Below are 26,073 nucleotides of genomic sequence, written 5' to 3' on the forward strand. Positions count from 1 at the left end.
TCACATTTTTAAATAATAAAAATATGGCAATATTTTATGTTCCATTGTATTTCTGTAAAAATATAGCAGTTTTATATGTGTAAAACCTAAGAAAAGTAAAGGTATATACCAAAATAAAGTGTTTTACAGTTACATAAAATATCCCTTATGGATAATGATAATGCATTTTTACCATTCCATTTCAAAAGTTTGAGCTTATTGTACACATTATATAATATTTGAGAAGCAGGGTTAAAATAGTTTTCCCGGAATTTTTATTTGCTCTCTGGGGAAGAATACTTGACTTGAATTCTGTTGATATTTTGTGAGCAAAATAATTGCTTTATGAGTTTGCATTCTTTCAGCATTAATGTGGCTGGGCTTTGAATATGAATTAATTCCAACTTGAGTTTTTGCAAGATATCTTTTTTAATGGATATTAAAAGTTTAACACTTTTTCCATGATTTTTTTTTAACTTCTCTGGCTAGTTCCTTAAATATTTAATTTATCCCTATCAGCAAAGAACATGATTAATAGTAGAAAATTACTTGTAAATGAGCCCTAAAGTGGTTTGCTTATTTAGCAACTATTCATCATCTGGAAGATATTTTGCTACATACAGAGGCCATGAAACAAGTAAGGAGAGGGGAACCTCTCTTTACTAAGTGCTGGATTTACTTGGTTCTTTGCATATATGACTTTGTTTGTGGCAATATCGCTGCTGAACAGGTATCATTATTCTCACTTTACAGATGGATAAAACATAATATTTTTCCTCAAGAAACTCACATGCCATTAAAGATAAGTGAAATTAGCATGGTAAATGCTAATTTTAGCATGGAAATTATAAGGGTGTGATCAGATTGTTGTGAAAGCCAGGGGACAGTGCTCTTAATTCTGCCTAGGGAATCCAAGAGGGCTTTCCAGAGGAGGCACTATTAGATTTGGACCTTGGGAAATAAAGGAGATTTTGACAAACAAAAAAGCTAGAGGATGATATTCCAGATACATGGAGCATTCTCACACATGAAAGCTTCTTGAGTATTAAAAACCGCAGTCTCCTGTGAGGGAAACAAGATTGTGGGGAAGACCTAAAAAGAGAGGGGATTGGACATGAAGGTTTAAACTAGATTGTGTAGGTGCTTTCTATGGTGTTATTTGGACTTTAAATACATGCCAGAGAGGAGTGAGAAGGAGAGTGAAATGTCTTATTTTTAGGAGGCTTCAGAAGCCTATAGACAAGGAAGTGTTGAGGAGACACTGGTGCAAATGCAAGGTCCTGATTCAGCAAGGAATTACTCTCCTTACCACCTGTCATTTCAAACTTGCTATTTATTTTTGTTTGTTTAAAGATTTTATTTTTTTTTTTTGACAGAAAGAGACAGCAAGACAGGGAACACAAGCAGGGGGAGAGGGAGAAGCAGGCTTCCCATGGAGCAGGGAGCCCGATGCGGGGCTCGATCCCAGGACCCTGGGATCATGACCTGAGCCGAAGGCAGACGCTTAATAACTGAGCCACCCAAGGGGCCCCTCAAATTTGCTCTTTAAATGAGATGAAATGTAAAGCTGAGACTATGCCAAAGAGTGATTATGAAGATGAATCTGCTACAAAAGAATCTTATGGTTACCGGGCATTTCTGAATTAAACACGACAGTCTTGGGAATGCCGACTCCGCCATGCTACAACGTTAGCTCAGCTAATTAGGAATCGAAGCTTAATGTTTTTCTATAGTTTTAGCTTATGGAATTATATACAAAGATTATTCTGTCTTAAAAGTCTTTTAATCTTTTTCTTTTTATGATGTCTCAAAAAACTGACATTACAGTTTTCATCAATGATTGTTTTTATTTTTTTAAAACTTAAATTGAGAATATGGTTACTTCTGTATAAAAGTTTTCCTTAGTATATATGTTTTCCTTATATAATGGTGTATCAATTTATATCTGTGTAGTGATGCATAGAACATCATTTTGCTGGCCCCTCATAATACTCCGAAGCATGTAGATCAAATGGTTTCCTTCTTTTATGCATGGGGAATATGAAGCTGAAAAACCTTTATTCCTTTTGGGTGCTATCTATGGGGTTGTCTTTTTTTTTTTTCCCCCTAATTCATTCCACTTTACTATTTGATTTTCTGGCTTCATTGAGCGTTCTCCCACATTCTTATAGAAATGATTTCTTTTTAAATTTTTAGGTACATCTTTGGCTTAGGATGTTATTAGTTTCTGGATAAACGTCAGGATATGAGTAGGTGGTTTGAATTCAGACAGAGAAATTCACATAATATGTTTATACACTTTTTGGTGCCAAAGTCAGAGGAACATATGGTTTACTGAGCTCTCCATGAATACAGCATTTATGTTAATATTTATTTTAAAATGGATTATTTTTAGGCTAAGTAGAAAAATGAAAAATCTGACATTCGGCTTATGCCAAATGTATTCATTTTTACACTTTATTTCTCATAATCTATTCATTTTTTGTCTTGTCTTTTCTCTTTAACCACTTTAAAACCCACTAGTTAACCTGAAACAACAATATTGTGTGTATTGGTGAAATTTAGCCATAGTTACAAATTTATTAGAAATTAGATAATGTAATAACTTGACAAATTGGACTATGCTTCCTAAAGAGACATGATGTTTGACATGACATGTGGTAAATACAGTGAGACCAGTGGCCTCAAGAACCACATTTTTCTCTCAGTAACTCAGCACTGTGGGAAAGTGGGGTTTCTGCAGAGCTGAGTATTTTGGGTGGCTAAATATTACCCTTCATTAAAAATGATTTTACTTTTGTTTCTCATTTCATTTATTTTACTTTCATTTCATTTCATTCTAAACTTTCAGTGCATCTTCATTTCATGACAAAAGTCTACTGATCATAAATTTAACCATCGATTTAGTTATTAATCTTTACTAAGGATTGGGCAGTTCTGTTATTAGAGCCTCAGCTGCAAGCATAGGTACCACATAACAGGTGCTTTAACAGGCGATCCTATAAAGTCTGTCTTGGAGAAAACCCCCAAGGCAGGTCAACCTGCTTTCTTGGTAATTTACCTCTTTCTCATAATGGTGAAAGGAGCCTGGATTTCTGATAGGCTTGCCAGCTAAGTTGATCTTTATTGATCAGTTTTGCTCAAATGGATCAATCTCATCAATTTCTCACCCTCAGGAAGAAGCCCCATCTGTCATGTGCTACCAGTGTTCTTTGCCTTGTCAACATTTTAAATTAGTATTTGCTTCAACAACCCAGTGGCTTCTAGATGTCTCTAGGACATGTCTGTATTTGTTCTCATTTACACCCTGTTGATGGGATATATGAAGGACTACCTCTCACTATTTTAGGAGTTTATGCAAACATATTTTCTAAGAGCCCTTACCCACGATCTTTCATCAGGAAGAAAATGATGCTTATATAGATCAAAAACCAAGTCCCATTTCTTTCTAAGTTCTTTTTAATGTTTTGCCTTGAACACAAACAAGATCAAAATAACACTTTAAATGATACAATTAGGTTGAAAGCCCAGTGATCTTCCTACATTAAGATCAAACTTCTCATTAAATCACCTCTCTAGTAACGTTCCATGTTTTTATTTTTCTTGGTTTTGGTGCTCATTTTGATATATAAGGAAACATAATAGCGCAGTCTGGTCCTGATACTCAAGGACCCGCAGAGAACTCCAACCCCTGGGGGTGCCTGGGTGGCTCAGTTAAGTGTCTGCCTTCTGTCAGGTCATGATCCCAAGGTCCTGGGATGGAGCCCCTCATCATAGGGCTCAGTGCTTCTCTCTTTCCCTCTGCTGTTCCCCCTGCTTATGCATTCTCTCCCTCTTTCTGTGAAATAAATGAATGAAAATCTTAAAAAAAAAAAAAAAAAAAACCAGCACATGGCACGAACGGTCACCTGTTTCACTTCTGAGGTTTGTGTTTCGTCTTCTCCCAAATCTTCTAGGAACATTTAAGTGGGATTTAATAGAAGTCCTTGTTCTGAGTTCTGGAAAGAGGGCAGAGAGCAAATGTACAAAAAGATCATAGCTGTAACTATAAACTTAAGTCATAAAATAGGTAGATGTAAGTGAAAAGTTTATTTGAATCCCAAAGGCATTGTGATTTGCATCAAAAAACAGCAATTAAAGTTTTTTCCTATGCCAGTGTCTTTCCTATTGGTTATTTATGCTCCATGATTAATTTCAGGTGAGGGAACCTGAGAAGTTAGAGGCAGAAGGTAGGCTTTCATTCAAGCTTTAGAAAACAAAGAGTCCAGGGGCGCGTGGGTGGCTCAGTCCTTAAGGGTCTGCCTTCGGCTCAGGTCATGATCCCAGGGTCCTGGGATCAAGCCCCGCATCGGGCTCCCTGCTCAGCGGGAAGCCTGATTCTTCCTCTCCCACTCCCCCAGCTTGTGTGTTCTCTCTCTCTCGCTGTCTCTCTCTCTGTCAGATAAATAAATAAAAATCTTTAAAAAAAAATGAAGGCTCTCACCTTTGTTTACTAAAAAAAAAAAAACGAAAACAAAGAGTCCAGAGAATGAGAAGCAGTGGGATATTTTAAATACACCTGTGTGGCATTTACACGGTCACTATACTTGGGGATTACTAATATACAACTTTACAGAAGAAGAGTCTCTTTTTCAAGTTATTAAATTTTCATTTTTACTATGGGACATAGTAGACTCATTTTAAAAAGTTAGAGCTCCAGGGAACCTTGAAGACCACTTAGTTTAATAAATTTATTTTATAAAAGAAGCAGATCTGGAAAAATTAATTTTGTTTTAGATTTTCTTCGTCTCTTCCACCTTCCTTTCTTCAGTGATTTTTCCATATTTCTCTAGAAGTGGAATTTCTCTTTAAAAAGAAAAAAGACCAATATAGTACAAAGAGTTTAGCTCCTTTTTTATTTCAGGGTAATGTTCTGAGTAATGAAAGTCAGAATGCTTCATAAATTTCAGTTTTTAATGCCATCATACATTCATAACATGCAAGAATTTGAATACTACTTTAGGTGGGGAACTCAGAAGGTCACATTAGTTTAATCCAGTTTCATTTTTCTCTCCTTTATGATTGCCTGTGAAGCAAGTTTGAGAAGCTGTCAAGCTTTGTACGGTCTCCATGTGTGTGAGGAACATTTCCTTTCTAGGGAACTGCCCAGTTATTAGTGTATTTTCTTTAATTCTTTCTAAAGGATCTGTATGTGAGGTTTTTAAAATATGGAATCTTTTCTGTAGCTTTTTACATCAATTTCTTAAACTACTCTTTGATAATTCTTCTTCTAAGAACATTTGTTGAAACCATTTCAAATACCCAGATTCAGGTTTAAATTCCAAGTTCTTTAACATGCCAACTCTCAGCCGCACTCTGTTTGGGAAATAAACCAGGACGTGTATGGGAACAACATCACACATAATTGTACTCATGTTTGTTTGTTCTCTTATCCCTTTGTGTTGCATTCACACAAATTTTCTCATTTAATTTTTCCCCACACCTCAGTTAGGTACATACATTATTACTATCATTCATGACTCAAAATGGTATAAAGAAATGCAGTCCCTCATTGTTACTCCTGTTTTCTTTTTAGCTGCATGAGATTTTGAGGATTTAGAGGTCTGTGAAAGTAGAGCAGGACTCATCATCCTCTAAACACACCCTAAATCTTTCCACCCACTTGTCTTTGCCCAGGCTGCTGCTCCTCTCCAGTTCCAGTGCTGCGCTTATTTGTCCCCATCTCAAAGTGCATCTGTTTAAGGAGCCCCTTCTGGATCAAATCAGCCCACCAAATGAGTCCTTTTCTCTATGTAGTAACAACTCTCAGCCTGACATACTGCGCTGCTTGATTAAATACCTAACATCGCTCACAATGGCCTCCAGGTGTCTTTTGGAATATTGACTGTACAATTACAGATCACTCTGTAGGATTAAAACAGCCTTAGCTTTTCATCATTTTGAGCCTCAAAGATATACCTACTAATATACTGGGATGAGGTTATGCACTAAGTAAATATCCATATGTGGCTTGATGTAGCATGGCAAAAAGTTCGGTTTTAGGGAAGGAAATAGCTTTTTAATGAGATGCCTTCTAACACAGTAGGAATGCTCAGGCCTGAGAATGGTAATAGGTAGAGCAGCAATCATTAGATTTAATACTACAATTTAAAATGTTGACTGACAGCCCAGCACACATAGTTTTAGCACCAAATGGGGAAAATAAAAATACTTTTGACATTTTTTTTTTTTACCAAGCATGTAAGCTGGGGAGAGGGTGAAGAATATCTCAACATTTAGTTTTTGGGCACTGTTGCTTTTACTTGTTCAGTGAGAAAAAAGAAGGCAGCTTGTAGGTTTCTGACAAAGCATTTATAGCAAGACACAGATGCTGGGAGCTGACCTGACATTTGCCTCTGGATAGTTGTCATAGCAGCAGGCTGAATAGAGCAGCTTGCTAAGAGTGCTGTTGTAGGCTCTGGAGGAAGTCCCACCCTAAGTGGACCACATTAAAACGATATACAAGAATGTTTATCACTCCTTAGCGGTGGCCATCTTTCTCCTTTATTTGGTGCTTATCTAATTTTTAAGTACTCCTTTCATAAGAAGTCCATGTGTAAAGGCAATGACAACCACAGGCCTTGGGGTGATTTGCAGCACCATCCACCATGAGTAGATCCCATGTATCTAGGGTATTGTTCCTTGGGGAGAAGGTATTTTAAAGTGTTGCTAACAAAAGAAATGTTTAGATGCTAAACTGGATGTAGCTTTTTTTTTTTTTTTTTAAGCTCTGTTTGCTGTGTCCATACTCAGCACATTTTTGTCCTTAATTACTCTTTGGTGACTCACAAATGTATGCATGCACCCCTTCATCTTTGTCTTATCCACAAAAGATAGCCACTTAAAGTTACATATAAAAGATGTGAACATATATAAATATATCTACATAAAGGAGAGGGTATCTGTCAACATGTTAAAAAGAAGGCTCTGGGATTATTCAGTGGGGTACTCATTTGAGTTTTGAAGATGTTACTTTTGGTTTAGTACGCTAGAGTTGGCATTAATGTGGACATGTCTTTCTAAAACCAAAGTCTTAATAATAACGTTAAGTTGTATATCATTAGATGACCGTATTTTATAGTTATAATTGTTAATGCATGCATAATCTCGAAACACTCAGATAAACTATTGATGACTATGTAATTTTCCACAAAAAAAGATTATCTATTCCAACGATAAGTAAGATCTATGATAATCTTGGATGATTCTGCCTAAAACAAAAAAATAAAAATCCTAATCCTATGTATGATCAATAGAGAACCTGCATATTCTAAACCATGACCTAAAAAAATTCTAAATATTTTCCAAACAATGGCCTTATGTAGCTATGGAATAGGCATCATAAAAAGATCATAAAAATTTAGTATAACCATAACCATGAGAGTGCTTTTTTCTCTTTCTCAGTCAATGTATATTTCCACCTTTAGGAGGAATTGAATAATTGCATTTTTTTCACTCAATGTTTTGACCCGATAAAAATATAAGCAAAGCTATTGGCAAAAGAAAAATATCTGAACAGTAATATTTTGGTTTTGCGTAAAGCTTGAAAAAAATGAATATAATATATTGACTCTATAGTAATTTCAAACCAGCATTTCAGAAATTACAAAAGAATGCATATACAAGAAGCTAAAAAGAATATAAACTAAATTGAAGAGTTAGAGTCAAAATTGTATTTTGTCTCTGTTATGAATCAGGTTGAAAATTGGGGAGTTTTCCAAAAAAGCTTGGAAGCACAATTTGTTTGGACACTGAATATGTAGACATTAAAATATAGTTTATTACTCTAATGAACCAACTTTTTAAATGTATTTAAAAGCATAAAATATATTCACCTCAATGGCACAAAAATTAAAGATATATGTAATTCAAATATACATATATTTGAATCCATATATATATGAAGAGAGACTCTTCTGTATTACTCCCCTGGGGAAAAGTTAAGAGACATTTGTCTGCTCTCGCCTGCAAGAGTAGGTACTAGATATGAAAGTATCCAAGCAGTCCACATTCAGAGACGAGGTAACCTGATGAACTTTTTTCTCCTCAGAAATAACTTGAATTAGGAATTGTCAAAGCATTTCATTCATTGAGTACTTGGTAAAACATCAGACCAAAAGCTTAACTTTATTTTTAAGGTTAGAAGTGATCTAGGAGAGAGGGACCTGGCATTCAGAGACTGTTGAAAGCAAATGAAGGAGGACAGTGCCAGTTGGGAGATCGAACACCCATAAATCTCTTACTTGAAAGTGTTAGAAAATATAGTTAGAGATGGTTTGAGCAAAGGGAATTGATAAGCTCAGGCAACTAAAAATTCTAGCAATAGGGTCAGCTTTATATGGGGTTGACTATGTTATAGATAAATAGGATCTCCCTGAGATCTCTGCCCCATCTTTGTTTCTATTCTTGGACAAGTTATTCCTCATGGTAGCAATATGGCAGCAGGAGGTACAGTTTTCCATCTTCCCATGGACTGTGATTGGGTTACACATGCATCCCCGAAGCACTTGCTGAGGCCCAGAGAACAGAATAATGCAAAGGCCCATGGATCCATGGGCTCAGTCAGCTCTGCAAAGCACATGGAACAAGAGCGGGAGAGCAAAAATCAGAAGCAGTTACTAAAAGGGGGAGGGGGAGAAGATAAATGCTGACAAGCCAGAGAAAAACAATATTCACTAGAGTGGGCTGTGTTAGTTTCCTAGGATTGCCATCCCAAAGTACTACTAACTCAGTGGCTTAAATCAAGAGAAATTTATTTTCTCACATCTCTGGAGACTGGAAGTTCAAAATCAAGGTACTGCAAGGGCCACATTCCCTCCAAAGCATCTAGAGGAGGATCCTTCCTTTCCTCTTCCAGCTTCTGGTAACCCCAGGCATCCCTTGGCTTGTGGTAGCAATCACTGTCTCCATCTTCGTAGGGGCATCTTTCCTCTGTGTCTGCATCTCTTATTTTCTCATAAAGACATCAGTCATATTGGATCAGGTCCCATCCTACTTCAGTCTAGTCTCAACTAGATTATACCTACAAAGACCCGATTTCCAAATACGGTCACTTTTGCAGGTATCAGGGGTTAGGATTCAACATATGTTGTTTTGTTTTGTTTAAAGATTTTATTTATTTGACAGGGAGAGCAAGCACAAGCAGAGGGAGTGGAAGGCAGAGGGAGAGGGAGAAGCAGACCCCCCGCTGAGCAGGGAGACTGATATGGGGCTGGATCCCAAATGACCTGAGCTGAAGGCAGAGATTTAACTGACTGAGCCACCCAGGCACTCCTCAACATATGTTTCTGAGGGGCACAACTCAACCTGTAACAGTCCACCCTCTGCCCTCCTCACGAAATTCATGTCTTTTCCACTTGCAAAATGCAGTCGCCCATCCCAACTTCATCAGATGTCTTAACCCATTCCAGGATCGATCCTAAATCCAAAATCTCCCCTAAATATAATGAACTCAAGTCTCAAATCTTCTAAATCATCTAAATCTGGTATGGGTGAAACTCTGAGTATGGTCCATCCTGGGGCAAAATTCCTCTCCTCCGGCTGACTTGGGAAACCTGGAAAGCAAGTTAGATGTTCTCAAAATACAGTGATGGGACAGGCGTAGGATAGACATTCCCATCCCAAGAGGAAGGGATAGGAAAGGAAAAAGGGATCACAGATCCTGAGTAAGTCCAAACCCAGCAGGGTAAATTCCGTTATATTTCAGGGCCTGAGAATAGCCATCTTTGGTGCAATGCTCCCTGCCCAGCCAGGCAGCAGCCCCAGGCTCCCTGCACTCATAGCCCAGGGACGTCTGGTAGGCTGGCTTCGTCAGCTCCACCCTCCCTCAGGTCTCTGCCTCCTTCCTTTGCCCTACAAATCCTTCTTCTTTCATTCTATCCCATTTCAAACTTGCAATTTCTCTGCCAGCATAACATTTTTAATATATTTGTCAGTCTTCCGTGGATGTTGAGGTGATCCACATTATTTGACGTGAGGGTTCTTCACACACCCTTCCTAGATAACCTTGTTTCTATCCCTAGCCTCGCCTGAGATGGTTGACTGGACTTAGAAGTCACACTTAAAATCTTTAGGATAGGGTGGCCCAGCCATACCCTTTTTTCAAAGCATGCTGTCTATAAAATTTTCCAAATCAAGTGCTAATTCCTTTGTGTTAGCAAATTCAACCTGCAACATGGGTTAACTCCAATTTTTGCATTTTTTGAAGAATGTGTGTATGTCTATTAGGTGGTATTATACTTAAGAAGAATAAACCAACAGAACTATTGAAGGCATAGAACTTAAACAATACCTATAAATGGAAAATATATTACTACCTCCAGTGCTATTTAAATGGGAAAAATTTATAAATTATCTTTGGGTTTTACTTATTTAAAGATGTAAGGTAGGGCTAATATTTCCACTTATTTGCTAGTTTTTTAAAATTACATGAGTTTTATTATCAGGAGATTGGCCCAGATTCCCTCTCTCTCTCTCCTACATAGTATAAATATAGTAAACTCTTATACAAAATAAAATTTTGTATCAAAATATGAAGAAATGCTAAAAATTTTAAATCAGTGATAGGTATGGAGAGGATAAACATTTGAAATAAAATTCAAAAGAAAGGTGAATATAGCCCTATTGCCTCTTGCTATATGCTTTGCTCTTTCATGAATGTAGCAAATATATATACTCTGTTAGGTTGCTACTGTCAAACCGATAAAAGTACTTTACATACCTCATGCCCCCACATCCAGATAATCTTTCTTTAAAAATATTAAATTTTGTATTTTTCCTAAGCATTTTTTTTAAATGCTGAAGCTCAGTGCTTTGTATTTATTTATTCATTTTCAGTTCAGTCTATGGCCAGAGGAAGGGGTTCTCAGCCTTAAAAGAATCAGGGTAAAAGTAACTCTTATTGCCCACTGATTTAAGTACATTTTACTTAGTTGTAATAATTGTTAAGTACAAGATGGGAATACTATGTAGATTTACATTGTTTTTCTGCTTTAGAGACAAAGCTGTTAGAGAACCCAGTGATTCATGCATATATACTGTGTACATTTCCCCTAATCAAGGCCATCTATAATTAGACTAGTAATAAGTGCTTCTTAATGATTAGGAGGAAACCAATTATTAATGAGCTGTCTCTTAAAAAGTACTGTCCATTCATTAGCTGTAAAGTGCTGACCAAGCTTTAAATGTATATATTCTGTTCTAAAAAATTAAACTAAAATTAGTGTGTGTGTGTGTATATATATATATATATATATATATATGGCCATCTTTTGTTTCTTGTTTACCTCGTTGCTCTTTTCTGAATATTGAAAGCACCATAGAAAATTTGACAGTGATTTATTAATTATAGAAATGCCCACTCAAGACAGGGTCTGAAAAGTTGTATGTATCTTTGTATGAAGGCAAGCACCCCACAGCCCACATTCACCCCTGCACAGCACTGAGGGGATAAACATCAGGGCTGCCTGGCCTCAAATATCTTCCCTTAATCCCTTCCTGAGCAAGCCCCTCAGGAGGAAGAAAGGATCTGGTCTCTGTCTTTGTGACACGTCAGGGTCCCATGTTCTTCGGACCTCAGGCATGAAGTAAATGCAATGGATGCTGTTGTGTCAGGTAGCTCAACAGCCTCAGTCCGTGAGGCACAGATAGGGAACCTGGGGCTGAGTTCTGGCTGTGGCCACAGGGCCCAATTCATCTTGACAACTCATTAGGTCTAATAGGTATTTCCAGGAATAATTCAGTAGAGCCCTGCATTGTTAACTCATGACTTGCTTCAACAGGTCAGGAAAACACTGCTTCAGTATTCTAAAAAAAATAATAATAAAATTAAAATGAATAATTTCTCAATACAGTAAATATATATACATATATATATATCTCGAAAGTATATAGGATGGCAAATGGGAGCAGGCCATGGAAGTGTTTATTTGGCCTAAATGTTGCTGGAAAATGTTTGCATTTGAACCCTTTTCAGGGGGGCATGTGCTCTGGAATTTACCACTGTCCACAGCTTCTCATTGTCCTATAGTCAGACCCCTTCTCTCATTTACATACTTCGCTGGGTACTTAGAAGCAGTTGAGTGTACCACCTATAGCATATCAAGACTTGATTTACCTCATGTTAGCTGAGTCTTTTATCACCTGGATATATCTGCCAACATTTTTGCTTTAAAAATTAAAGCTTTGCTAATCCTCTGAACAAAAGAATTAGGATGAGAAATAAGATAGCCTGTAGAGGTTTTACCCATTCCAACTTATAAAAATACGCAAATACTAACTCCTTTCCACATTTTGATAGTAGAACAGAAAATACTGTTAAAAGGGTAGAATAAGAAAGCTATTTAGATTTGATTCTTTTTCCATATTTTAGCATGGAAGAATATGTGGTTTTGCCCTTGAGATAATACTTGCTGTATTAGAAATAATACATATATCAGTAAGAATACATGAAGGACATATGAACATATATCAGCAAGAATATACAAATATAGATTTATATATTCAATTCAAGCTGAATTATGAACCTTGTTCTTAACCAACCACTGAATTAAGGTTTACTTCCTTTTTAAAATTCTAACTAGCTGTGTGATTTCTGTGAGCTACTTGGAACCAACAGCCTCGCTTGCTACAAAACATGAAGGAGAAACAACTGGGCAGATTTTTTTTTTCCCCACCCAAAATGAATCTATCAGTATTCATTTTGAACTGAGTTGCCTGCTCTTCCTGGTAAGTTCAAAGGGAAAAATAAGCCTCTGGGTCCCCAAATAGGTAAACACATTATTTATAATGTTTGATCATAGCAAAGACATGTTTGGTTAAAAAAAAGGGGGGGGGCAGAGTCCTTAAGCTAGAATTAAAAGACATTTATAAAGCAGAAAAACAACTAAATTAATTCATTTAAAATGAAGGATTCCTGGGATAAAGGATCTTGAAAGCCCATAGCTCATGAAGCATTTTAAAGCCATGGAAGGAGCGAGGCTTAACAGCCTGCGTTAAGCAAGTGCCACAAGGCACACGTCTTAGAATGAAGCCCTCGTTTTTAATTAGCCCTTCTACAGAGTTTGAGATGATCATATTGTTCTTTAGGTGGTGGTGGTGTTCAACACCTATACAGCGTTTTATTCCACAGTACTCAGAAAGCTGTACAAGGATTAATATGACCCTATTTAGATGGCTTCCACAGGGCAGATAGAACTGTGCGCCTTTGTTCATCCAAACACACTTGCAGACGAACAGGCTGAGGGCTGGGCCAGCATTTGACTGCAACTGTGGATGAGCCACTGACAGGAAAGGGCATGTTCTTACCAGCTCTTCACTCCTTTACACAAGGACCCCATCCTCTCTTATCTTTGCCAGGAAAGGCCCACAAAGGAGGGAGAAGGGGGAGGAAAGAAAGTTGTAGTTCATTTGCATTATTTAGGCTTCTGGAAATTAAAAGTATTAATCACCTTGCTGATTTTGCACTGAAATGAAAAAACTGCTTATCAGCAAATCCAGCCTCCTGCACAGTGCCTGGGTTAAAACAAACAACAAATCCCATCAAAGGGAAATTTTGAAGTAAAGATAATGCTGAATTCATGATGAAATAGCCTTGTGCGGTTCCATTATTTTTCACTTTGCTTAATTTTATTTTAAAGGCTATTTTAGAATTAAAATGCCCCTTCCTTAATAACTGAATGTCGTTTGTCCTCGAAGCTATAGTTGAGGGCAGTTACAAATTTTAAAAGATGGAAAAAAAACCAAGTTTGAATTTTTGCCTATAAATATCTGAAGATATACCTAAAAATATATTTAGTATGAGGCATACCAAAAAAAATCATATTTAGTGTTCATCAGAGTAAGTATTGTTTATTAAGTAAACAGATGAAAATAAAATTAAAAAAAATTTTTTTTAAATTTTTATTTGAGAGAGAGAGAGAGAGAGCACAAGGAGGGGGAGCAGCAGAGGGAGAGGGAGAAGCAGGTTCCCCACTGAGCCCGGGGCTCAGTCCCAGGACCCTGGGATCATGACCTGAGCCGAAGGCAGATGCTTAGCCAACTGAGCCACTCGGGTACCCCGAAAATAGAATATTTTTTATTTGAAAAATTTCTCAATTCTGCTGTCACTTTGTTTCACATTTAAATAGATAAGCATGGAATATTAAAATGATAGCGCTAGCCGTATTTCTTTTTTGCCTTTTGTGTCTTAATTCCCTAACAACATTAACTTATCCTGTGGAACACTGAGTGGGTACGATCTGCTTTGGATCGGCTTTTCTACCAGCTGTGAAAGAGCTCCAAGCAGTATTTGACAGCTTAAGCCTGATAAAGATCATTCCCTGTGAACGAACAAATGATTATTACTCTTTGTCTCCTCTGGTGAAACATCCCCAGTTCCCTTAAGTTCATTCTAAAGCTTTGAGATCTTCCAGCAGCCTGGTTTTTCTTGCCTGGACAGGTTCAGTCTATCCTGGCTCACAGTGTGGCCATTAGGAAGGTCTAACTTGCTCAGCATAGTGCATTGGGTAAGCCCACAAACTCTGGAGTCAAGAGTGCCTGGTTTCAGTTTCAATACTTAATAGCTATGTGTACTTGGATAAGTCACTTAGAAAACTTTGTGCCTCTGTCTTTCCAATATGTAAAATGAAAGTTTAATAATATATAATTCATTGGGATGTCATGTGGATTAAGATAATATGACAGTCAAATAGCACAGTTCCTGGAATATAGTCAGTGCTCCATAAGTATTAGCTGGTAATATATTTAGCTCTCCTTCTCTCTCTCTCTCTCTCTCTCTCTCTTTAGTGTAATAAGGAATAATTAAATGCAGGCAGCTCAGCATTCTAGGATTTATAGACTTTTATCAATGCAACTTAAGATGGCATTAGATAATTTTTGTCTAATTCATCCATACATTATATCCCCTGTCATATGCATTCTAATATTAATTGTTCTCTTTTGTTATACTTCAGTCAATTATAATCAATAATTCTTAAGTATTACCTGTTTCCCCTGCTCCTGTGTAAGTTCATGGGAAGCAGGCATTCATTCTGTATCACTTATTACAACTGCAGTGTCCTGCACATTGCCCTCAGCAAATATTTTCACTTATAACTACATTGTTTCAGAGATGCTAATGGTACAACAGTTCCTCCTCACTTTGTGTGTATAGATAATATTTTGGACATAAGTTCAAGCTCTACTTTCAGCCCTGTTGAGTTCACTGTATAAAATATCAGCCTGTAATGAAGTTATTCAAATCCTGTTGCTGTTAACTTTGCATATTGTTTTCTCTGTCCTCCTTCCCATCTTGCATCCTGTTTCTTCTAATCACCCAAGTTGTGCAGTATTCTATCAATACACTGACATGTCTCAGTTTAAACTTCGATTGGCACAGGCTAAGAGCACAACTCTGTGGCATGCCTTCTCAAAACCTCTTTTCTAGCTGCTCTGATCCATTCACCTGTCTTTGGATGTGGTCATTCTGTTAGATGTGAACCATCCTCATGGTGCTCTCTTTCAGCACACACTGCTTTATTTTGTCGTGTGTTTTGTTCTGTGTCTAGAAAATCACCATGTTCTGCACTTTTAAGTTTTTTTTTTTTCACGAAGAAAATGGGGTAAGTTTAGCATGAGTTGTTGCTTGCCATTTTTAACCAGTTTTAAACTATTTGTCAACTTTAATGACTTATATTGCTCTTACAACAGAGACAGTGTGATCTTTCTACTCACATATTTTAAATTTTCCTTTTCTATCAAACAAAACTTTCAGATAGTTTGCCATCTCATGTATTCAAACCATTTCAAATGACAATCTGAGATTAAAAGATATACTTAATGTAGCTATCCAAATCCTAAACATATTGCATTACATCCTGAAGTTTTCCTACCTGTAGTCTTATATATATTAGTTTGAAAGTACACATGTCTTTTGACATGGCAAAGTAAATCCTTGCCTTTATCTCTGCTTCCTTCCAAAACCACACTAAAATAATTGTAAGTGGAATATAAAGAAGTTAGTCCTACAAGGAGATACAGAATGGGGAGGATTCAGAAAAGGAAAATGGAAATCTGACATGCAAATGATAGCAGGGAGATACCAATAAGAAGCCATTCAATCCGTGTAGACCATGAAAGTCTCAGAGTTAAGGGCACCCGGTATTACAGAAAGTAGAGAAGCATGAATATGAAAATAGAGGAATTGGCTCAGTAGACCTGAGAAGTTATTAGACCCTTGGTCCCCTCCCCAATTCTGTATTACCATGGAATCTCTTCCTCTGATCCCCCAAGGAGGAGATGAGAGGTTTATCCTGCAGAGAAATAAAGGCAAAAGGCTCTGAGCCCCAGCAAGCCAGGTATAATAGCAAGAACAATATACTGAAAATGGGCAGAATAAATTCTTCAAACTGAAGGCTCTGTATCTCTGCTAAAGGCCTTTTCACATTTTAGCTCCAAGAATGGAGATAGCCTAAAAATTTCTTCCACTCAGAAAATGAGAAATCTTCTCTCAAAAACTGAGGATCCAGAGAAGAAGAGAACTATGAATCCTGGCACTCAAATTTCAGAAGCAAAGAAAAGAACAGAAGAAAATTTTGAAGCAAAAACATAACCCATATTCTCAGATTTTTTAAAAAGGTTTTTCCTTGAAATAAGAAATGAATACATGAAAAAGAACAATAAACAAAATCAAACTCTTGAACTTGAAAAAATATATATGATAGTCAAAATTGTTTGAAGGATTGGAAGATCATTTTTTAATTTTTTTATTAACATATAATGTATTATTTGTTTCAGGGGTATAGTTCTGTGATTCATCAGTCTTACACAATTCACAGCGCTCACCATAGTACATACCCTCCCTAATGTCCATCCCCCAGCCACCCCATCCCTCCCACCCCCCTCCACTCCAGCAACCCTCAGTTTGTTTCCTGAGATTAAGAGTCTCTTTTGGTTTGTCTCCCTCTCTGGTTTCATCTTGTTTCATTTTTCCCTCCCTTCCCCTATGATCCTCTGTCTTATTTCTCAAATTCCTCATATCAGTGAGTTCATTTGATACTTGTCTTTCTCTGATTGACTTATTTTGCTTGGCATAATACCCTCTAGTTCCATCCATGTTGTTGTAAATGGCAAGATTTCATTTTTGATGGCTGCTTAATATTCCATTGTGTGTATGTATGTGTATGTGTGTGTATATATATATGTATGTATATATATATATATATATATATATATATATATATACCACCTCTTCTTTATCCATTCATCTGTTGATGGACATCTTGGCTCTTTCCATAGTTTGGCTATTGTGGACATTGCTGTTATAAACATTGGGGTGCATGTGCCCCTTCAGATCACAGACATTTGTATCTATGGAGTAAATACCCAGTAGTGCAATTGCTGGGTCGTAGAGTAGCTCTATTTTCATCTTTTTGAGGAACCTCCATACTGTTTTCCAGAGTGGCTGCACCAGCTTGCATTCCCACCAACAGTGTAAGAGGGTTCCTCTTTCTCCCGTGTCCTTGCCAACATCTGTCACAGGGTTGGAAGGTCATTTGGGAAATTATGCAGAAATTTTAAAAAATTAGACACAGAATGGAAAATTAAAGAGAAAGTTTTTTAAAAAGGAAGATCAGTCTAGGAGGGACAACCTCTGGCTAATTAGAGTCAATAGAAAGAAAAAATATGAAGAAATTATTAAAAAAAAAAAACCTTTCAGAACTAAATAACATGCATCACCAGAACAAAAGCCCATAAAGTTATCAGGACAGTAAATACAAACAAAGATGTGAGTCAGTCCATCTTGTGTGTTCTGAAAATTTCATGGTGATGTGAAAGAGAAAATCTTAGGGAGAAAAAAAGTCACATATAAAAAGTTAGAAAGCCAAAGGACATCACCCAGCAAAAAACTGTCCTCAACACTAAAATATATGGGAGTAAAACCTGGAAAATTCTAAAGACAATTCTATATCCAGCAAAATTATCAATCAAATGTAAGGGTAAAAGTAATTTAAAATAATTTTCTGGTATATATCTTCTAATAATCTTTCTCAGAAAGTTATTGGAAAATATTCTCCACTGAAACAAGAACATAAACCAAGGAAGAAGTCACTGAATCTAAGAAGAGGAGACCCAAAATAGAAGGGGCAGAGGAGGTTGGAAGAATATCTGGAGTGATGTTATGGAGGAAGCCTTGGAGAAGAATCTTTCCAGATTAGAATAAGAAGATAGAATTCCAGGAGAGAAGTGTCCAGGAGAAATACAGAACTGATGGGACAATGGATGGATTTATGATATGGAAAATGTTCCAAGGGGTTTTATATTTGTGTTCGAGAATTTGGAGAAAATTACTGTTAGTGGCTTAGAACACTAGCCAATTAGAAATAGTGGCTTGGAATACAAACACCAGCAAAGAAAAAAAAAATGTTTAATAACAAGGAAATACAAATTTAGGTAAGACAATGTACTCATTGCTCACTGTTTGGCTCAATAACGAATACCACTATGTCACTCTGGGACCCAGCAGGGCACATAAAGCATATTTGAAAGAATATTTTTTCTAAAGATATTTGTTTGTTTATTTATTTATTTGACAGAGAGGGAGAGAGCACAAGCAGGGGGAGCAGTGGAGGGAGAGGGAGAAGCAGACTCCCCGCTGAGCAGAGAGCCCCAAACGGCTTGATCCCAGGACCCCGAGATCATGACCTGAGCAGAAGGCAGATGGCTTAATGGACTGAGCCACACAGGATCCTCTGAAAGAATATTGAAGACTGTTTAACAATAGGACTATTTACGTAGGTGTGGGATGGCCTAAGGAAACGCAGAAGAGGAGGTGAAGCAAGACTAGCAAGTGAGAGAAGCCTGGAGGAACAATGGAAGGGAACTCTTAGCAGAACCAGATAAGAACTGAAGCCCTGGCAGAGGGGCTGGTTGGTAGGATCCAGGTTCAGCAGAGGATGAAGACAGCTGCAGCAGAGCATGACAAGCCTCTCCTGAGGCTGCTGGGGGATGAAAACCCCAGGCACTCCCATCTCTCCACCTCTGAATCCTGGCTAGCTTTCCCCTAGACCAAATCCTAGCAGCCAGAAAGCAAGGAAGCTAACTTAACTTCATAGTGATTCTACTCCCAGGGAACACTCTTAGCACATCTGAAGGGGGAAGTGAGAATATTCAGTTCAGTAGCCAAAATGGGTGTTTAAATGTTTTGTTGTAAGGCAAATTCTAGTCTAAGCTATGTGAATATTTGATATTATGTAACGAAATCTTGGGGATCATAGAGATCTTTGGGTATGAAGAATGTTTCATAATCAAGTGTAGGATGGATTTCTGTGCAATTTTCACACACACACACACACACACACACACACACACTTCCCCTGTATGTTCATATGACTGCCTCTTTTTTATCGTTTTTAGCTTGTTGGCTTATATACTTTTCTCAGAAATGCTTTCCCTCTTGGACACCCATCTCCAATTATTTTTTACATCACCCTATTTTCTTTCATTATTAGTGGTTATCACTCTCTGAACTTATTATATCCTATAGTTTTCATTTCTTCCTCTTCCCTAGTTTCTCTCCCCTCCCATACCTCTGTAGGTCCCCTTGAGGGCAGGGATCCAGTCTATTTTATCTGATAATATATCCCCAGCACCTAGCTGGATGTGTAGTCCAGTAAATAGGATATTCAATAGAACATTTTTTAAACAGTCATGTAAGTTTTCATCCTGGGTTGTCCATATGAGGTAATCAAAAGGGGGCCTGTTCAATATGGCCGAGGTCTCTAGCTCAGGAGACTGGATGGAGGTATCATTAATAGAAGTCAAGAGTTCAGGAGGAAGAGCAAATTATGGCTACAGAAGTGAGAGTGTGAGAAGAAAGTGTATAGTTTTGTCATACTGATTGGGAAGCACCTGTGGGTTATGCAGGTATTTATGTCCAGTAGGTGGTTGAAATGTGGACTCAGGAAAAGGTCTTAATTACAGATTGAGATTTAGAGGTTTTTGGTATAGAAGAGATAGATGAGTCATAAACACAACTGAGATCTTGCAGGAAAATTCTGCATGGAAAATAGCAGACTCAAAGAGAAGCTTAGTTATACTATTTTTACCAAAATTTATTATGGAGTAGGATAACATAATCCAGTATCTTAAGGAAGATAATACCACTACTCCAAATACATGCAGTGTTCAAGAACATTAATGGGGTTACTTGTGTATATTTTTGAGAAGTTAGAGAACCCCTAGAAGTTAGTGACTTCTTGAACAACAAATTAGTTTTTCATCATAGATGGAAATAAAATTGTAAACTTTACATCTGATGTATGAAGAAATACCCTAATAGTGCTATTTCTTTTCTTACTATATACCCTACACCCACAGCCAACATAGTAGATCAGAACACTTCACATAACTAAGTTATAAGTAACAGAAACAGTACTCTTCAGGAGAGGAACATTAACAAAAAGCATAGGAATTTGTTTATAGATATATATAAACACACACCCATATGTAGTCAGGCTTAAACAATGTGTGTTAAATTCATCACTAGATTATTTTCAGTTCATGTTGTCTCATGCATGTTCCCTTTAAAAGTTAATTTCACATTAATATAAAAGCATTATGATTCAGTGACTCTGGCATCACCATTTTGATGGCTTTTCTAATTAGTTTGACTATTTCATAATTAATATACCTGAAATACCAAAATGGATGGGTAATTTTTACACCCAGATTAAATTAAATTATAATAACCTGTAAGCTTTTATTCCAATATGTAGGAATTAAGATCTCAATTATGTGGCTCCTTCAAGATACACAATTCAGATGGAATTATGTTTACTATATGATTGAACATAATGTTCATCAAAAGTAGCCATGAAGGAATCTATTATGTAGGGTGACATTAAGAAGGGATTGTTCTTTCTGCTCATTCGTCCATGCTGACACACCTGTTTCTAATTTTGAAATCATCTATGATTATTTCCCAACATCAGTGTTGAAATAACATCATTAGTCAAGTTTCTCTATTTGCTCAAAATGAAAAGATGAAAATTGTGTGCTGTGGCCAGTTTTTTGTTTTTCTTTTTTTAAATTTAATTGTATTTTCAAGTCTCTGTTTTCCAGTTGAGTCTAATTTTTTTAAGCCAGTGATGAAAACTCCCAGGATCATACTGAGAAGATTTTGGGTGACTGCCATCTGGGATAAACAAATAGTATCTGAGGGGTCCCTTTTGAAGTACTCAGCCTGAGATTTGTTAATCTACGCTTATGTAGCCATTTGTGACAAGGAATTTAACCACAGTTTTAACATAAATTGTAGCTTAGTCTTGTACTTTAGGAAAACTGGTGTTTTCCTAATATGAAATGAAAAAAATGAAAAAGTTTGTTACTCTTAATGTATCTTTTAAAGTAGCGTGCGTTTTGTATTTAATTTGAAATAAAATGTTAGTCACAACAGCATTAATACCTCTTAGTTTATTTTAGCATTAGCCAATAATATATAGATGTTATATGTGGACAAAATAAAATAAATATCAGACTAGAATTGATAACTGCCAGTAACTAATTAAATCCCTTTATGAAGCTCCTTTATGTATCACAGACTTGATTACATTGTAGATAAAATAATACACCTCTTCAGGCTGTCCAACATTATACTCTAGATGGCCATTGCACAGAGTTAGCCTTAATCTTCTGACATCATGTTAATGGGATTCCTATATAGTAGCTAATGGTTAACTGCTCTGAAAAATTCTTTACTGCCTCCATTGTGCTTCTCAAAGTTTAACACTAAAAGTATTCTGAATTTTGGTTGCAACTATAATATCTATTTGTTCTGAATTTTTATTACAGTTGTAATATTTTTATAGCTAAAGATTCTGACATAGCTATCATGTTTAGGTTCTTGCCTTGAGGGAAATTTCTAATTGTTAGAATATAATTGTCTTGACATTCTTTTTGGACCTCCCATCTTCTGTAGAGTATTTGTTCAAGGTTTTTTGGTCTATAGCAATCTGAGAATTCAGCAACTCATTTACACACAGTTGAGGTCTTTGTTCTCTTCTACAATATCTTTTAGTCTCTATTTGCTTTTATTGCATTTTTTTTCATAAAGATAATTGTATACAGGAAAAGAAGTAGAAGAATTTCAGATAAATAGGACTTGTTTCTTTTGTTTAAGGGTGACTGGCAGATATATTAGAGACTTAGGGAGGAAAAAATATTTTGTTAACCTGGAATTTAGGTTAGTTAGGATGTGAAAAAGGAAAATACTATCTTTCTCAGTTCTTAGTTTGATGAAAGCCATATCTAAACTTGCTTTATCTATATAACACTTTTTGATTTCGCACAAAAAGCAAAAAAAAGAAAAAACCTAAAACCTTTTAAGAAACTTTAAAAAAAATCTTTTAAGAAAAAATTTAATTTGTTATTCAACCTTAGATACATGTGTTAAAATTTTGGAAACAGGATTAAAAATTAAATGACAAACCATCATCAGATATAACATATACAAACAAAACCTAACACCAGCAGAAATAAAGAAATAATAAAGATTAGAGCAGAAATAAATGATATAGAAACTAAAACAACAATAGAACAGATCAAAGAAACCAGGAGCCGATTCTTTGAAAAAAATTAATTATGAGAAACTTTCTATATATTGATGCTCTTTTGGGACATTTAAATGGCTCAGAATATTACACTGTTAAGATTTTTTTTTCCAGTCTAAGTTATGACAGAGTATAGAGTGTTATAAGAGGAAGTAATAGAAAATGTGACTGCCAAGATTATTCTCCAACTCTGAAGAACTTTGGATGCCGGGAGCTTCTAGGTTTTGTTCTCCAAGGAAAAAATCTCAAAGTCCTTAAAGAGAAAAGCAACATGATAAATAATTTTAAAAGACAGGTATTATGCTAATCAAAATAAGTCAATCAGAGAAAGGTATCATATGATCTCACTGATATGTGGAATTTAAGAAACAAGGCAGAGGATCATAGGGGAAGGGAAGGAAAAATGAAACAAGATGAAACCAGAGAGGGGGACAAAACCATAAGAGACTCAATCTCAGGAAGCAAACTGAGGGTTGCTGGAGTAGAGGGTGTTGGGGGGATGGGGTGGCTGGGGAGGGTATGTGTTGTGGTGAGCGCTGGGAGTTGTGGAAGACTGATGAATCACAGACCTGTACCCCTGAAACAAATAATACATTATATGTTAATTAGTTGAATTTAAATTAAATCAAAAAAAAAAAAAAAAGGTTTGAGAAGTGGACAAGATTTGAAGGGAAAAACACTGGCCAGAGCGTTATCACATTAGCCCAGGAGAGAAATTATGGGGCTCTGAATTGTGTATTCTCAATGGGGGCTTCTCACATGTATTGCGATGAGGATCATTTCCAAGATAGAGCTGAGAGGACTTAAGGTGTTGTTTGACTAAGAGAAGCCCAGTGTAAGAGAAGAAAAAAATCTTGGTGTGATGCATTAACTAGCACAAGATATATTGGTGATAGAACAGGTGTTGTTTTGTTTTTTAATGAAAGATTTTTGTAAGAGGTATCTGGAGAAAAGAACACATAAATTTAATTTCAAAATATTAAATTTGACATACCTGAATTTTCTGTTACTCAGGGTTGAGCCTCAGAGGGAAGGTTGATATTAGAAGTAGGAATTTGAGTGTGACAGTTACATAGGTAATATCTGACACCAGGCCTGCCATGGAATCACCAGGTAGAGCATTGCAACTGTCTTACCAAAACAGAATATTATGTGAAAAGGGGACTAAGAAAAAAATAATCAGTAGAGCCCAAATTGCAAATAAAGGTATGTTTTGAGTTGCTGTAAATGTAGATTTGGGTTTATTAATTAATTAATTAATTTATTTATTTATTTATTTTAAAAGATTTTATTTACTTGAGAGAGAGAGTGAGAGATCGCATGAATGGGGGAAGGGGCAGAGGGAGAGGCAGAAGCAGAGTCCCCACTGAGCAGGGAGCCCGATGTGGGGCTCGATCCCAGGACCCCGGGATCATGACCTGAATGGAAGGCAGATGCTTAACCAAACTGAGCCATCCATGTGCCCCTAGATTTAAAAAATATTAAAAAAAAAACTCAGGAGAAACAAGAATATCATATGATTAGGAAAAAATACTTTTTATCCCCAAAATACACTAAGATTTAATGTTAAAGATACTGATTTGGTGTTGCTTTGTTAAAATTGATTTTTCTGAGGCCAAAAATACTATGATATCATATAAAATCACTAACAAAAAAATTTATATCTGCAATCCAATTTTAGAACCTCAAGGGAACATTGCCTTTAAAATTTCATTTTGGTCATATTAACAAAGGAACTCAAAATTGAGTGTGAGAAACCTGTATAAAGTGACATTTTTTTTTAATTCAATTTTTTGGTCAATAATTAAATGGCAGTGTGTTACACTTAAAGTTGAAAATTTCAAATGCTATTTTACTTTTATTTTTTGATAGTAAAACTTTAAGGCCATCAGGAAGAATTTTAGAGATGACTTTGCAATGTACTTGGTTACTTCTTGCCAGCCATGTATCTATACTTACTGGGTCAGGGACTGTATTTACTTTGTAGTTTTATTTAAGTCAATAGTTCTCAAATCTTCATTGTTTATAAAATCATGCCAGTGTGTAAAATAATGCTACAAGGGAGTTTGTTAATGTAATAACCTGTTCTTCTGAGAGTTTGATAAACATCTGGGTAACAGCTTTGTGGCTTTGGTTTCTCAAGTCAGAAACACAATCTAGCATCTCTGTTATTTCACTTCTTATCACTAGGTGACTTGGGTTTGGTCAAGAGATTTTTGCCTTATTATCTTAGTGGGTTTGGGAGCACCTTTGCATAGAATGGTCTTCTGTGTTGGCTGTCTTAATTTTTGTATGGCCAGCAAGGGGAGGAGACTATAGAATGCTCCTAACTGAGCGAAAGAAATGACTCCCTGCATGTTACTATATATGTGTGTATGTGTGTGTGTTGATGGCATCATTAATCACTTCTTGTCATCTCAATAAGTACATTTACTTTAAGTGCAGACTGTTTCGTTTTTGTTTTGTTTTGTTCTCAGCAGTAAAGCGGTTTAAATGGAAGTTCCGGTTCTCTCAGATCTTCTATGAATTTCCTTGGAAACTCTTAGCAATGTACTTAGTTCTGAAACACTTGTTACCAAATGGAAGAAGAGAAGCTTTTAGGAAGTAGAGCTTTTTCCAGTAGTTTACATGTGAAATAAATTGTACTCCCTCACCCCATCTGTACTAAAAAAGCAAAGGAGACATTTAAAGCAGTTACTTAAGTAAAAATGCTTCTGTCATACAGACTGCAAAGAACACGTAAAGATAGGAGACATCCTGTAACAGTTGTCTAGAAAGTTCAGCAAACTGACACTTGAATTATCTGTGTACTTACATTTTTGCAGTGAGAAGCTTGAGGTCTGTGCAAGTCTCTTCACCTTAAAAAGGTGGATCACTAGTTCCCTGACCACGTCAATGATAAACTAAAAATAGAATTCACTACTGATGCAACAATGCCTTGCAAACTCCAATAGCTCTAACAATGTAAGGTAAAAGACAAAAAGAAGAAAGATATCTGGATTATTGAACCTAGCAGTAAATTTTATTGGCGTTTTCTAATTATAGATAGAGAAAACTTAATGAAAATAGAAAGTGTACTTAATAGATGGTAGAAGCTATGGTCCAAGAAAAAGTATAATTCTTGGAAGATATAATAAAGGCAATGTAACATTTTTCCATGCAAAAATTTTTTAAATCTATTGTCAAAAATTTGAGTGGAATCAATCAAATTTCATTTTTATAGAGAAAGTATCTGCCTGAGGTATTCGAGTTGAGGATTCCTTAGGCATCTGCACTTAGGAATTCAATGTGTATGGCCCAAGTACCAGATCAGGTTCTGCAAATTCAAGTTCATCCCTGTCCAGTTTCTGAGGATAAGGTACAAGGGAGTACAAACCAGTCTTCTCAAAGAGTGCGACAATGTCTACGCTTTCAAATCATTCTCAATCTTGTCCTCCATCCATAAGTAATCACACATCCTATTACAAGC

The 26,073-nt window shown here is 36.4% G+C and overlaps 1 protein-coding gene across 6 annotated transcripts in view; it reads left to right on the forward strand.

The window, feature by feature from the left end:
• Window positions 1-26,073, forward strand: part of NOL4 (nucleolar protein 4) — a 406,663-nt gene that overhangs the window by 320,866 nt on the left and 59,724 nt on the right. The window lies entirely within an intron of this gene.

The sequence above is a fragment of the Eumetopias jubatus genome, unplaced genomic scaffold (genome assembly GCF_037043125.1).
Source record: "Eumetopias jubatus isolate StellerSeaLion01/CBP00866 unplaced genomic scaffold, mEumJub1_p1.0 scaffold_16, whole genome shotgun sequence".
Classification (NCBI taxonomy): Eukaryota; Metazoa; Chordata; class Mammalia; order Carnivora; family Otariidae; genus Eumetopias; species Eumetopias jubatus.